This window comes from Benincasa hispida, chromosome 2 (genome assembly GCF_027475165.1).
Source record: "Benincasa hispida cultivar pf3 chromosome 2, pf3_genome.v1.1, whole genome shotgun sequence".
In the NCBI taxonomy this organism is placed as follows: Eukaryota; Viridiplantae; Streptophyta; class Magnoliopsida; order Cucurbitales; family Cucurbitaceae; genus Benincasa; species Benincasa hispida.
Window position 1 is genome coordinate 48133646 of NC_143479.1, and position 12308 is coordinate 48145953.

Sequence of the window (12308 nt, forward strand, 5' to 3'; positions counted from 1 at the left end):
CCGAAGCCGATAAGGAGGTAAAGAATGCCTTGAAATATGGCAAAAAGTCAGTCACCACTGATGCCATTATTTCAGCATTGAGAACTAGGGAGTTGGAGCTTCAATCAGTAAAAAAGAAACAGCCTAGTGCACAAGGGTTATTTGTCAAGGGAAAGAACAAGTAGAATCATTCTAAAGGGACTAAGAATTAGTTTGGTGAAGAGCATAAACCAAAATCCAAACTGATATGTAATTATTGTAAGAAGAAATGACACTTAATGAGGGATTGCTACAATTTAAAATGGAATAATCAAGAAAAAGAGAAGGATCAGAAAGGAAAACAACTAGAAGCCTCAGTAGTTGAAGGGTCCTATTTATATTTTGATGCTTTAGCCTCTACTAGAAACAAAATCAATCAAATAAGTCCTCTTGGGAAGCATGATTGGGTACTTGACTCTGGCTATATCTGTCATATGACACCTTTTAGACCTTGATTTAATACCTACAAGGATGTAGATAGAGAGTCTGTGTACATGGGGAACAATGAAACCTGCAACATCAAAGCAGTTGGTTCAGTATCCTTAAAGCTGAAGGATGGATCAATCAAGTTTCTTAGAAATGTGAGAAACGTACCTTTACTCAAGAGAAAATTGATATCTCTGGGTATCCTTGACTCCATTGGGTGTGAGTGCAGAGGAAATGATGGAATCCTAGAAGTGATTAAGGATTCTATGGTAGTTTTGGTTGGCGAAAAAGTTAATGATCTCTTTATAGTAAGAGGAGTAGAGATGATGATTAGTGCCTACACTGTTTCAACAGTAAACTTGACAGAGGCAGACTTGTGGCACAAAAGACTATCCTATATCAGTGCAAAAAGGATGCAAACACTATCTAAACAAGGTATACTACCCAAAGGGATCATCGAACATCTTTCCTTATGTGAACACTGTATTTTAGGGAAAGCTACCAGACAAAGCTTTACAAAATCTCAACTTATCACCAAAGGAATACTGGACTAAATTCATTCTGACCTATGGGGACCATCTCCTACACCAGACCTTAGTGACTCAAGGTATTTTCTAATCTTAATAGATGATTTTTCTAGGAAGAGTTGGATATACTTCCTTCAAACTAAAGACCAAGTCTTTGGAAAGTTCAAAGAATAAAAGGCTATGATAGAAACACAAACATCTAAAAGGTTAAAATACTTTAGAACTGACAAGGGGCTTGAATTTTGTAATGAGGACTTTGACAAATACTGTAGTGAGAATGGTATAACTAGGCATAGGATTGTGAGGTACACACCTCAATAGAATGGGGTTGCTGAGAGGTTAAACAAAACCATAATAAAAAGGGTAAGATGTTTGCTTTCTGATGCTATCCTAAGTGAAAACTTTTAGGCAGAAGCTGCAGCCTACACTGTTTACACCTTGAATAGGTGCCCTCATACATCTCTAGAGTTGTTTACTCCTAAGGAGAAATAGACTAATCATCCTCCTAATCTAGACAACCTTAAGGTCTTTAGGTGTGTAGGGTTTGTTCATCAAAATAAGGGAAAGTTGAAGGCCAGAGCTGCTAAGTGCATGTTTGTAGGCTTTACAGAGGGTGTCAAAGGATTTAAAATATGGAATCTAGTAGAGAGGAAGTTCACAATTAGTAGAGACATCACCTTTAGAGAAAAGGAGATGTTTATGCAAAAGGAGAAGAGGGTTGAGGATGAACCTGAGACATCTACCACATGAATTGAGGTGGAGTTAAATACTAAGCAACCAACAGAACCTAACTTACCTAGTGACACAGAAGAAGTTGAAGAATAAGCAGGGGAACAAGAGGAGACTATTAATGAGCAGCCAGACTTGAGTCAGTATGCCTTAGCCAGGGATAGACAAAGGAGAACCATTACCTCTCCAGAAAGGTATACTGAAATGAACTATATGAATTTAGTTGTAAATGTTGTTGTGGCTCCTACTGACCAAGTACCAACAACTTTTGAAGAAGCAAAAGGTTGTTCTAATGAAAGTAATTGGATAGAAGCCATGAATGAGGAAATGCATTAACTAAATGTGAATGATATTGGGTCTTTAGCTCCTATGCCTAAGGGTTATAAACCAGTAGCTTCCAAATGGGTTTTTAAACTCAAAGAAGGTGCATCCTATGATTAGAAACCTGGGTATAAGGTAAGGTTGATTGCAAAGGGGTTTACATAAAGGGAAGGAATAGACTACTCAGAGATTTTCTCTTCAGTGGTCAAACAAACTTCTATAAGGCTTCTGTTATCCTTGGTTGCTCAAAATAACTTAAAATTATATCAATTAGATGTGAAAACTATCTTCCTTCATGGACATCTAGAAAAGACAATCTACATGATGCAACCTAAGGGATTTGAAGTTAAAGGGAAAGAGAATCTCTATTTCTTACTCAACAAGTCAATCTATGGGCTGAAACAATCACCTAGGTGCTGGTATAGAAGGTTCAATGGCTAAACGTTATAATTTCATCATACTACTAGACATAAAAGTAGTTCTAATGCAAGGAATTGGATAGTAACTTTTTAGACATAAAAGTTATAATTTCATCATACTTCTAGATATTTTTTATAAACTTTTAGAACTAAAATAAACACGAAGTTTATAGTTAAAAATTACAATTGTGATTTAACCTTAAATATTTGGGTAATTATTTTGAATGGTAAAACTATTGAAAATATTTCCAAGTATAGCAAAATGTCATTATATATCAATGATAGACCATGATAGATCGTGAAAGACATCCATCACTGACACTGATAAACGTCGATAGACTACAATTAGATCAATTTATCACTAATAATTAGTGATATTTTGAAATATTTGTAAATAAATTAACTCAATTTTCTCTATTTGAAAATAGCTCGAAATTAATACAAGGGAGTCCTTAAAATAATGAAGAGAGAGAAAAGAGGAAAGGAGGAGAGAAAAATAGGGTTTGGTTAGCACAATTTTGACAAATTCTCGCCTCAAACCATCCATATCTTCTAAGGCATTACTTCTTAGCTTATCATAAAATAAAAATATGTGGCTACTATTAGAAATTGTGGTGCCTTTTTTCACCAACATAGCCCACGTGGAGTTGGGGGTGTAGATATGGAAATAAAAGCTAATAAATTTTGAGGAATTATATTTCTTGAGTAACGTTAACTAATCATTCTAAAGCTAAATTTTAAATAATTTAAATAGGGGGAAAATCGACCAACCCGCCCAAACCGTTCGACTTGTAGGCGATTTGGTCCATGCATTTTGACAAGCGAAAAGGGTGTTGAGTCCTTTCTTAACCAATCAAATAAATTTCTATAGTCCGAGCACTAGCTAAAATATTAGTATTAGCGAGTGGAATCGATTCCACGGGAAGCGTTGTTTGATTTTCTTTAGTTACAAATTGAATTTCTTAGATAACCTAGGAGGAAGAGGTTTGATTGTGATTACAATGATGGAATATAAATGCTAGGAAAATTAATTGTGCAGAATTAAAGATGCAAAAATTAAAATGAGCTCACTAAATGAGAAGAGTGTAGCCTAAGAATTTGGATCCACCCATTTGATGGATTGATCATAGAACATTAAAGTTAATTACTCAATCATGAATAAGCCGACTTGCCTAGCCGACTTGCCTACAATCGCTAGCACAAGCGCCCTATCATCAATTAAGAACTGAATTAAACTAGATGTTTGATAAGTTGGGTTTGATAGCATCTATAAACCTAACATTTGCATCAAGGACTAGGGGTTTGCTAAGACAATTAGAACTTTGATAGCCTAAGTTAACCAATTTTGTTCAAGAATTAAATTGATCATATTCGAATAAGCCTATCAATCAACACACAAGGGTGCAAACAAATGTGAATCCTTTACCAAAGGAAGAATAAATGTTGGGTGGTCAATCCATACACAAATTCTAAGCATAAAAGTTCAAATATATTAAAAAACTACAAGCAAACAAGAGTAAATTCCGAAATGATAAGTTCTCACAACTAAATCAAATTACTTTAATCCTTAATCCTAAGCTAAAAGAGACTTCTTTAGTCATAAAACATGTTAATCAAACTCCAAGTGGTAAGAATCATCCTCAAAGCCAAAGTGAACATAGCACAATTGACATTCAAATGTGTTAAGTGACCATAAGATATGTGGTTTAAATTTTCCTACCTCATATTATACTCTAAAGAAAGTCATTCTTTATTAGCAAGACTAAAAACAAAAGAAAAGAAAGAAGAAGACGAAGGGGATTGTGAAAATCAGAGGCTAGAGGACCTAAAGAGGAAAATAATTATATTTATAAATTGTCGATACTGTCGTGATGTTGAAGGTTTTAATTTCAAATCCCAATGTGCCACAGTGTCAAGAGACATTGCTTGATCCTTCTTCGTGATAGAGTTGCGATGCTATAGGTCAACATCACGATGCTAATCAGTTCCACACCTATTATCTTCCGGCGTTGAGCCTAGCATTGCGTAAGGTCACAATGCTAGGTCCTAGGGGCATTTTGGTCATTTTATCTTCTCTTTTGACTTCGTTGCTAAATTAGGGTTCTACATGGTTCGTTTTAGCTCAATTTTCATCTTAACCCCTAGTTTTACTTCATAGGATCTCAAAACCTACATGGTCATGAAATAAACACTTAAACCAAAGAACGAGCCCGAATTAAGTTGAGCAAAATAACATAATTCAAGATGCATCTATGATGAGATAGTTTGGTGGCCGAAGAAACCAGAAAATTGGTCACACTCGTTTTTTTTTCTTTTTCAAAAATGCGTCGAACGAAACTGAGTCCATCGACTTGCACCTCATCTCTTCTTCTATCTCCATTTCATTTTTTTGTGTGTACTCCACGACAACTCATCTCCTTGCCTAAGACAGAAGAGACTTAGTCAACAATCGAAAGGAAGACAGTTTAGAGAGACAGAGAGTCTTAATAAAAAGAGAGCATGAGAAACAGTAGAGAACTTTGAGCTTTCCTTTCTTTTCCTTTCTTTTCCTTTCTTTCTTTTTTCTTTTTGGAAATACAAAAGCCCTTGTCTTCTTTAGTCATTTTAATTACAATTTAAAAAATACGCTCATCCAATGGCGAATTCATAACTTCATGTCAGACCACAAATATATCTATAAAGTTAGAAATTTAGTCCATAAACTTAGAAAAAAAGAGATTCTTAAAATATCAATTATGTATGTAATATGTACTTAAAAAAATAGGCATCCAATAAATCTCTTACACATTTGAAAATATTAAAATTAAAAGTTATCTTAGACATTAAATTAAACTTTATGCTTCATAAATATGATTAATTTTTTTTCAATTAATTCTGAATAATGTATATTATATATAACTAAAAATTTTTAATACCTAATGAAAATCAATATACATATATGTAGAGTCAAAATTTGAGGGGCACTTGCGCTCTTAGACCCTTCATAGATCCGCCCCTACACTAATTATTACATGTCAAATTCATTTAAAATTTAAATTTCACCCAATCATTCTCTAGAAATATGAAAAGACTTTTGGGTGTTTGACTCACCAACATTAGTTGAGTTGTGTTAGTAAAATATACCAACTCAATGTTCAGCCCACTAACTTTAAATATTGGTGAAGTTGAGTTGGTATATTTTACCAAATTTACCCTAACTTACCTCAACTATCTCTTCTTTTAATATTTTTAATGGCTCCACCTATTGACCATGTCGGTGACTACTATTGTCACACTCTAGGAACCAACTTCGTGCTCTAGCAACTACCTCTGATAACAACTTCGAGGACCAATTATGAGCTCCAACAACAAGCTCTGACAACAAACTCTAATAACAAAACTCCGACAAACACTTTCATTCTCCAACTCTAGACTCCGATAACCACCTTTGATGACAATTTTGACGACCAATTTCGAACTCTAACAACAAGCTCTAACAACAAATTCCACTAACCAAATCCCAACAACCATCTTCATGCCCAATACTAGGCTCCGACAACCGCCTCTGAGTACAAAACTCTATCAAAATTACCTTCGATGATCAACTTCAATGACCACCTTTATGTAACCAACTTTGACGACCACCTCTAGGCTCCGACAACACCTCCGACGATAAACTCCGGCAACCAACTCCAATACCACCTTCATGTGATCAACTTTGAGCTTCGACAACCACCTCCGACTATAAACTTGAGCGAAAATCATCTTCGATAATCATCTTTGATAACCACCTCTGACTATCATAAGAACAATGACTATTAAAGTATGTTATAGGGTTGTTGATTGTATAAATAATAGTATATTGTCTACTTTAAGCACAATATTTATTTGTCGAAGATTGTAAAATAAATTTTTATTTAATTGCATTCACATATCAAATGAGTGTTTAGAATATTTGAAAAAGTATTCTTTAATGAAAATGAAGATTTGTTCTCTGATGATTCTCCAAATTTAGAGAAATTGAAAGTGAAATGTTGAAGAAATATAGTTGTATTCTATTGATGGCTAAGATAATGGGAGAGATTCAATTAAAAAAATTATGACAGAGTAAAAATGCAGAGCAGCAACAAGAAGAAGAAGATGATGATGATGAAATTTATGAAGAAAAATTAAGAACTAAAAAGTTTTGATTTTTCTCTTTGGTTTCTCATTTTATTTAACCATACAACCTGCAAAAAATGTAGTGGGTTAATTGTTGTTCATTACATAAAAGAAAATAATAAGAGAAAGAAAGAAAGAAAACCTTTAAAAAAATACAAGAAAAAAATTACAATCCATATTTTATTCAAACAAAGATAGGTAAAATTATTGAATAGAAAAGTTTCAAAACAAAAATAATAATCATAAAAACAGATTATTTAGGCATCATTTTGTAACCTTTTTTTTTATTTTTTATTTTGTAAAATGATATTACTTGTACCTCCAAATTTCTTCCTTTGTTATCTACTTCTCACCATTGATTTAAAAACCGAAGCCAAATTTTGAGAATTAAAAAAAAAGTAACTTTCAAAAAGTTGTTTTTGTTTTTTGAATTTTGCTAAGAATTCAACCATCGTATTTGAACATGAAAATCATGATAAGAAATGTAGATGGAATAAACTTAATTTTCAAAAGTAAAAATAAAAAACTAAATGGTTACCAAACGCGGTCTTAAAGTTAAAAAAACTGCATCAAATATCCTGAACTTATGAACTCAACTATACAACCAAAATACAATCTTACGAACTGGGATAAAATAAATCTATACCCTAGACGTAGGTATAAAAACTCTACACATCATATATAATTCACTGCAAACAACCCTGGTTGGTTTTCTTTGTGAATTTCAGTTTCAATTCTAAAAATACACCGATCATTGAATGTCATGTCACATCAATTCTTTGAAACAATTAAACTACCAGTTCATGCGGTTCGGTCTGCACCGTGCATAATAAATAACAATTTGGAAGTTTTTAAAAGAAATTAGAGGAAAGGGGAACTTCCGTTATCTTTTTTTTCATTTTTTAATTTAATTTCATTCCTTTAAAATTTAAACTAATTATTTTTAGTATTGAAATGACATAATATTTTTTAAACAAACATTTTTATTCATAATTTTTTTTTAAAAAATATTTATACTTTTAGTCATTCAATTTTATTCTCTAAGTTTTGTAATGTACAATTTTATCCTTAAGATTTCAATCGATTTAGTCTTTAAGTTTCAATATTTGCACTTTTAATCTCGATTTTTCACTAATATTCACTTTTAATCTTTGACATTGTTAAATGAGAAATTTTGGACCAATCATAAGTCACCACGTATGAATTTCTAAATCATTGACTTTGAGTCCAATTAGAAGTTGACACATGTCCCGAATTGAATTGAAGACAAGTTTCAATGTATGAAATTAAATTGGTCTAATTTGATATTACTATTTGGGCTTAAAGTCTAAACTACAAAAAAAAAGTTGAATTGGACCCAAATTCCAGATCAGGCCCAAAACCAACTAATTGGGCCCAAGGGTCAGGCCTATGGACCAACCAAGTCCACAAAGCCCACCTGAGAACTCCATAAATAGAGAAGTTCTCTTTAAGAGCACATTTTCTACACTCAGAAGACCCAGAGAGAATTCATTAACAAGCAGAGGACTCTCAAGACTCCTGAAGCTACACTCCTATAAGGCAGAACAAGACTTCTATTTCAAGATTCCAAGACTCCTGGAGCTGCACTCTTATAAGGCAGAAGACCTTTGTAGATACAAATACTCTTTCAAGACTTCTACTTCAAGCTTCCAAGGCTTCTGAAACTGCACTCCTATAAGGCAGAAGACTTTTGAAGATACAAATACTCTTCCAAGACTTCTACTTCAAGTTTCCAAGACTGCTGAAACTGCACTCGGATAAGGCAGAAAACCTTTGAAGATATAAATACTCTTCCAAGACTTCTACTTCAAACTTCCAAGACTCCTGAAACTGCACTCCTATAAGGCATAAGACTTTTGAAGATACAAATACTCTTCCAAGACTTCTACTTCAAGCTTCCAAGACTCCTGAGGCTGCACTCCTATAAGGCAGAAGACCTTTGGAGACACAAATACTCTTCCAAGACTTCTACTTCAAGCTTCCAAGACTTCTGAGGCTGCACTCCTATAAGACAGAAGACCTTTGAAGACACAAATACTCTTCCAAGACTTCTACTTCAAGCTTCCAAGACTTCTAAAGTTGTACTCCTATAAAGTAGAAGACCTTTGAAGAAACAAATACTCTTCCAAGACTTCTATTTCAAGCTTGCAAGACTCCTGAAGCTGCACTCCTATTAAGGCAGAAGACCTTTGAAGACACAAATACTCTTCCAAGACTTCTACTTCAAGCTTCCAAGACTCTTGAAGCTGCACTCCTATAAGGCAGAAGACCTTTGAAGACACAAATAGTCTTCCAAGACTTCTACTTCAAGCTTTCAAAACTCCTGAAGCTGCACTCCTATAAGGCAGAAGACCTTTGAAGATACAAATATTCTTCTAAGACTTCTACTTCAAGCTTCCAAGACTCCTAAAGCTGCAATCCTATAAGGTAGAAGACCTTTGAAGACACAAATACTCTTCCAAGACTTCTACTCCATGCTTCCAAGATTTTTACTTCAAGAACGTTCGATGCTTTCCTTCTCCAAGTCAAGCATATTCACCCAACTTAGAGAGAATCAGAGGATCAAGTATTAGAGATCGAACCACATCGCATCAAATCAACTCCAACATCAACACCAACTCAAGTTCAACTCCATGAAACACGTTTCTCCGAAAACCTCGTGTGAATAGACATAAATGTCAATAAATTAATTTAAAATAATTATATATGAAGTTAAATTTTAAATTAATTTCAATAGAGATGAAAAATATAACTTAAAAATAATTATGTTATATTTATTTCAAATGAAAAAATTGAAGTTAAAAGTGTGAATCTTGAAACCTAGAGATCATAATTTCTATAACGTAAGACAACATTGTTAATATTTGTGTAAATGTCGATGTGAGAGCAAAAATTTATAAAAAAAATGAAAAAATAATTACAAATTAATATCAATTATTGGTAATTAATTACAAAATTAAACGACATGAAGTATTTGTATACAAAAAAAATTGTAAATTGTTAATTATAAAAAGAACATGTTTATACCAATAAGATGACCTTGGACTTGGAGCATCTAATCCAAAATCTTGATTATTCTTATGGAAATTATAGTCTAGAATCTTAACTTCAATTTTCACTCATTTCCCATCTTTAGTACTGATGCCTATCAATTCATTTAGAATAAGTATAATTAATTTTAAGTTATATTTTCCATCACCATTGAAATTAGTTATTTTAAAATTGATTTATTGACATTTATGTTAAAGATTGAAAATGAATATTTAGTGGAAAAATGAAGTAAAATTGAAGAAAAAAAAATGAGAGGAGGCAGTCCACAAAAGGACAAAAAATCAACCCCATTTCCCTTTTTTTTTTTTTCCAAACTACCCCTTTCTTCTAATTTCTTTTAAAAACTTTCCTACCTTTCCAATTAACCCATAAATGCAATTTTAGAAATTTGTAGAACCATTATATTGTCAAAAGAACCATGAAAGCTTTCTTATTCATCTCCTTTTTCATTCAAGCTTTCTTATTCATAAGTCGATCGGCATATGCATATCAACATTATCCAAAAGCAGCCATGGCAAGAACCTTCGTTTCTATCGTTTTTTTCATATCTTCCATTATTTATGTTATTAAGTTCTCTCGATATTACCACAAAAGAAAGCCCTCAGTCAAGCGGCTGCCACCAGGCCCAAAGCCATGGCCTTTCGTCGGCTGCCTTCTAGCAATGTTGAGCAACAAAAACTCACCAACACACCAATGGATTCATGCAATAATGAAGCAATTCAACACTAACACTGAAATTGCCTGCATCCGTCTCAGACCAAATACCATCACAATCCCTGTGGCACCTCCGAAACTCGCTCTTGAATTTTTAAAGACACACGATTCTGTCTTCACATCATGACCATCTTCCATGATGGCCGAGATATTGAGCCGCAGATATCTTTGTACAGGTGTTACACCATGGGAGATCAATGGAAGAAGATGAGAAGGATACTCGTTTCTCAAGTACTCAATCCTTTGACCCTCCATCGAATGCTTGGTCAAAGAACAAAGGAAGTTGATACTCTTCTACACTACATTTTCAGCCTCACTAGAAAATGTGAAATGGTCAACATAAGAAGCATTACACGACATTATTGTGGTAACATCATTAGAAGAATGATGTTTAATAAAAGATACTATGGAAAAGGGAGGGAAGATGGGGGACAATCTTTTGAAGAAGAGAACCATAATCAAGCATTGTTTGCAATTTTAACGCATCTTAATGCATTTTCTATCTCAGAATTTATGCCTTGTTTGAAGCCATTTGATCTCGATGGACATGAGAAGATAGTAAAAAGGGCTTTGAAAGTCATAAGAGATCTTGTCGAACCCATTATAGACCAAAGAGTGCAAGAATGGAGAGATGGGAAGAAGAAGGAGGTCGGGGACATTCTTGATATCCTTATCTCACTCAAAAATGAGAATGGTAAATCGTTGTTATCAACCGAAGAGATTAAGGCTCAAGTCACGGTAATGCATGACACTTTCTTCATCATATTTTTCTAGACATTCCGCACAAAAAAGAAACCTCACATTCTTTGTGATTTATATGTGTTACATTACTTCTCTTATTATAAGCCATTGAATTTTAGATAGAATCTCATGTTTATCTAATATGGTATATCAAAGAGACACCATCTTAAGGAGGGTATCTTGATTATCCCACTGTCAGAAAGATGAGAGACTTTACAACCTTTATAAAATAAATGTATTAGCTTATTTGTTACTAATTGGTTTTGAGATGAAACCTCATGTTTAATTTATACATGTCACATGCATGCATAACCAAAGTATTTTCTTATGTTAGTGAAATTACCTTTTCCCTATTGTATATGACAGGACTTGCAACTTGCAACCATAGACAATCCTTCAAACACTGTGGAATGGGCAATGACAGAGTTAATTAATCAACTAAAAATTCTCCAAAAAGCTGTTGAAGAGTTGGACCAAGTGGTTGGAAGAAATAGGTTGGTTCAAGAATCTGATATACCTAATCTCAAGTATCTCACCGCTTGTATTAGAGAATCTTTTCGACTCCATCCAATTTCACCCTTCAATGTTCCTCATGTTTCCAACTATGATATTGTTGTGGCTGGCTACTTCATCCCTAAAGGTAGTCAAGTTTTGTTATCTCGTTTGGGTCTCGGCCAAAACCCAAGGATTTGGGAGGATCCAATGAGATTTGATCCAGAACGTCATCTAAAAGATGGGACAATTGAATTGGGAATTTCAGAGCCTAGTTTGCGATTCATCACCTTCACTAGAGGGAGGAGAGGATGCATTGGTAGATCACTTGGCACTAACATAACCATGATGCTATTTGCTAGACTTCTACAAGGATTTTCATGGAGCTTAATTCTAGGAATCACACAGATAGATTTCTCTAAAACCGATGAACTCTCGCTTTCGAAGCCATTACCTCTGCATGCAGAGCCTCGTTTATCCCATAATATGTATCCAACTTATTGATAATGAACAATAAATTGCTAACTTAGATAATATGTCTACAAAACAAAAGCAGGTAGCTGTGGATTGCTTCCACTTTCTACATATGCTTCTATGCGTTCGTCTATGTACTATCCTTATGGCAAATGTGTTATGCCATGTATTTCATTGTATATTACATGTTGTTGGAGCAATATAGCAATAAATAATTTAATTCTTCTTAGTTGAT

The 12308-nt window shown here is 33.8% G+C and overlaps 1 pseudogene; it reads left to right on the top strand.

Moving 5' to 3' along the window:
* Positions 1-10148: 10148 nt before the first annotated feature.
* On the top strand, positions 10149-12103 carry LOC120072092 (tryptophan N-monooxygenase CYP79A68-like; annotated as a pseudogene).
* The last annotated feature ends 205 nt before the right edge of the window (positions 12104-12308 follow it).